The 4040-nt window shown below is 46.7% G+C and overlaps 1 non-coding gene across 1 annotated transcript; it reads left to right on the top strand.

Annotated features, from left to right (window-relative positions):
- The first annotated feature begins 3507 nt into the window (after nucleotides 1-3507).
- Nucleotides 3508-3637, top strand: LOC129072842 (small nucleolar RNA SNORA3/SNORA45 family). The gene has a single exon (XR_008529389.1). It is a non-coding gene; the product is annotated as a small nucleolar RNA SNORA3/SNORA45 family (small nucleolar RNA).
- The last annotated feature ends 403 nt before the right edge of the window (nucleotides 3638-4040 follow it).

Genomic DNA, 4040 nt, shown 5'->3' with positions numbered 1-4040 from the left:
TGTCTATGTATTATTTCTTATGCAATTATATTTAAAGAAAAGGTCTCATAAGAAAAAAGATTATAAATAAACACACCAAAGTGTTAATAATTGTTTTATTGGGATAGCAGAATAATTTTGCAGTGCTTTTTCACTGCAGCGCTGGTGGCTCAGGTGGCTGTGCTCTGTTCTACTCTGGGTCCTGGGGCACCGTGGGAGGCTGCAGTTGCAGAAACATTGAATACCTCGGCGGGAAAACTCGGCTACATGAATCTTTGTTTTGGCTAGGGAATTTCATCAAAAAGAGTTTTAAAATAATAGTAATAGTGCATCTTTTCCAAAAGCAAGTGTTGCCAAAAACAATTTTCCTAAAACCGCTTTACTCCAGTATCTGGAGGCTGGAAAAAAACATATCAAATTATGAGGGATGCATATATATTTGTATAAAAAGATCTCATGGCTATTTTCACGTGGGAACAGTTCTTGCAGTTGAAATGATAAATCTGTACTGTTTTTAACAGAAGAACATCAAACTATTAAAAGGACAGCCAGTGTAATATCTGTTAGCAATACGTTGGCAAAGAGCTCCCAGAGAATGGTTTGCTTTATCCTACTAGCCCGCTTTGGCGGAGAGGGTCTCCCCTCCAATCCCATTTCTGACAGTAATTACCTATAAGACTGAGCAAGTTACTTAACTTATCTAAGCTTCAGTTTTCTTATCTGTAAAACTGGAATGAGTCCTGGATGTGGACTCAGACTGTAAGGAATAAATGAGAAAAACTGAATTTTTAAAGACTTATCAAAGCACTAGAAACCGAAGGGATTACGAGGTGGATGGCTAGACATTGTACACCATTGCCCTACCAACCCACTAGGTTCCTGAGGGAAACATAAGTGCAGGGCAAGGTCTGGCAAAAGAACACCTTTCATGGTTGTGAGGCTGGGAACTCTAATGCAGACTGCACATACAGAACTCCTTTGTTCAGACAGCCTAGGTTGTGGGTTTGAAGCCCAGCGAGTGGCCTCCTTTGCCCCTTTCTTATCAGCCCACAAGAGAATCCCAGATCCTACAACTCAGGTAGGAAGGACAGATCAGTGCACGAAGCGCACAGGCAAGTAGGAGTCTGCATGCACAGGAGCCAGAGCTAGAGGGCCTCTGCGGGCCTGCCCCCCACAGAGCTGCACTGCGCTTCACAGGCTGGGGCGGTATCAGCAACCCCTGGCCTGCCGCACGTTTACACAGCACAGGACAAGATGCTAAAGGAGAACAAGAGAGCAAGAGAGATGACGACTTCACTGTTGCCTGAGCAAGAGAACGCAAACCTTCTGGAAGGAAGAAGTTCCCAAGAAATGAAGCCCATATGTGAGCTCTGAACTCTAAATGGTTCAAACAACAGATGCTCCCCGCCCTGGTCCAACAGATTGTGTGTAGCCATGAGCTATCTGTAGCAAGGCTCTTCCTACATGAGGTGGAGGGATGAGGCAGCAGTGAGGACTGTGGAGCATCTACCAGTTGCTTCAAAACTCCCAGCTGGGGCATGTCAGCCATTTCCTGCTGGGATCTGGACTGTTCCAAAGACTTCCAAAGAGAAATACAGAAAAGTCACCTTAATGGTACAGCAACAGAGCAAGGAGCCACCAAATCCCGCTCCTGAGGCTCTGGATTCTGAACATGCTTTTCTGGGGGGCTCCATGGTGTCCGGTTCTACTAAGGATTCCCCGCTTCCCCTGAGGTAAGGCCTTGTCTTTCACCTTTCCAGGGCTGGGCTCACATGTCTCCTCTATAAATGCTCTGTCATCTTGTTCTCGCACCATCTTCGATGGCGGGGAGGCCGGAGGAGCGCAGGCCCTGATGCACTGCGGGTGGCCCACGGAGCTGGCCCAGAGTTTGGAAAAGCCCGTGTGGCTGCAGCCACCATGAACCGAGTGCTCGGCTCCATCAAAGGAGCCTATGTGGACTCAGACTGGGGCCCACGGACTCTGCCCTGTTATCTACATGACAAAATAAATGAAGTGGAGCAATGTGGGCCCTGTTATTACAAAGGAAGCTCATTTACAGACATTCTCTTGTAATTTAAGCATCATCCTCTCCAACTCTTCTTTAGTAATGACTATTTTTGCATCTTACATCCTGCAGAAGAAACTAGAGCACAGCCTCACCTATGTGTTTACAGCCTCAAATATCCAATAAGCTCTTATGATTCTTTTGGTGTCCTGATTTTATTAATATTTTTAAACTTGCTGTTACTTAATTTTTCTGCTCTTACACCTGTTCTCATATTTTATCTGGGAGGCAACCTGCCACATGTTGACCTGTAAAGTGAGAAACTGACAACTAAAAAATAAACCGAGTCAGAATAAAGCCAAAAATAATTTCAGTCACTCTTCAGAGACGCTGAAGAGGAAGAAGTTTGTGCAACCAGCAGAGTTGGACGAGCAAACCTCCAAGGCCCTTCCAGCTCTGAGAATCTTTGTGAGAGAGGCTTTTGCCTGGAAGTTACCTTTGCCTGGAAGTCTCGCGCTGATAGGCTTAGCCGCATTCATTGCCAGGATCTGTACCCCTTCTCCTCTAGTGGGTGGGGCCTGGGGTGCTACCTGACTCCTACCTGCAGCACCATCCTCTCCCAGTCTCTGAAGCTAGTCCTGTCTGGAAGCAGGCACGAGAATTTCCTCCTGACCATCTCTGTATTGTTCTTCAGAGTGTCAGCGCCCCAGGGACAGGAACTGTGCCTCTGCACCTCCCCTCGCTCAGGTCCTAAACCTGGTAGGTTCTCTGCGAATGTCAGCTGAGTAAGTGCTGGAGGGTGCCTCCCTGTGCCCGATCCCTGTCCTGGCGGCCACCCCAGCAGCCCCACTGAGGCAGACACTGTGAACTGGCTTGTTCAGGCCCCTTTATTGGACTCTCAGCAGAGGCTGCAAAGCTAGAAACCCAATTTCTAAAGCTTCTTTTTAGTTAGGTTTTGAATGTGGTTTAGTTTCTCTCATCGGATGCACTGACCTGAGACTTAAATTCAGAATGGAGTTGCATGGGGAACAAAGCCTGAGGCATCAAGTTTTTTGTGTGCATCAGACTTGAACAACAGCCGTGGCAGCAGCTTCCTTGGTTCTGCAGGTTCCTGATTCCAGCAAAGCCAACAACCCTGTGGTGTGATTTTAGGGAGTCATTCTTAAAGGGGGACTCGATTTACTTTCTGTGTCTTCAGCTCCCCCAACAATTCTGTGAACCATAATGCTTTTTCATAAGCCCCTTTTTGCTTAACCAGGTACAACAGGTTCTGTTATCTCTAATTACAACCCTCACACCCTGTCAGGCTGCTCCTGACCTTCCACTTCCCAAAGTTAATCCCCAAACTCAAACCCTGGCAAACGCAAACTCTTTATCACGGTCCAGTTTACCTAAACTGTATTAAGAACTTGCTCTGCTCAGGGGCCCTGGGCTAGATGCTGGAATTATTGACATGAATGGTGCCTAGCCCTGACTGTGTAATCAAAAACTTTATCACTCAGAGACAGAAAATCCAAGAAGGGCCCGAAACTAGAGCCACATCCTGACAGCTGTTGTCCTGGTGTGCTACAGTTCTCGGAGAGAATCTGCTGGTCTTGATTCACTGACGAGGGCAGTCGGTGCCCCCGGTTAGTGCCCAGATCAGAAACATGGCAAAAAAAAAAAAAGAAGAAGAAGAAGAAGAAGAAGAAAATCCAAGAAGGTTTTTAAATGGGAGAGACTTATGTTCCAGGAAGCTCATCTCCATTTTACAGGTGTTCACTGAGCACTTGTAAGCATCCTCTGGAAAGTGAAATCAAGACCAGAATATTTTATGAGAAGAGGACTTTAAAATCTACCATGGGCAAACAACACTGGTCGCCAGAGTCAGGATGACTTCCATAAGGACAAACCACACACAGGCCCCACCAACGCTACCCTGTTTCTTCATAACATAGGCTCCTGCTCCTTGCTTACAACAGTGCAATGGACACTCAAAATCTTACCCACGCATGGCTGCTGGGGAGAAGAGTGCTGCTTGTCTTGGACATTCCAAGGACTTTGTGCCATTCCAACG

The sequence above is a fragment of the Pteronotus mesoamericanus genome, unplaced genomic scaffold (genome assembly GCF_021234165.1).
Source record: "Pteronotus mesoamericanus isolate MK-2021 breed Mesoamerican mustached bat unplaced genomic scaffold, CSHL_Meso_final contig_33, whole genome shotgun sequence".
NCBI lineage: Eukaryota > Metazoa > Chordata > Mammalia > Chiroptera > Mormoopidae > Pteronotus > Pteronotus mesoamericanus.
This window is presented reverse-complemented; position numbering and strand designations above follow the sequence as displayed.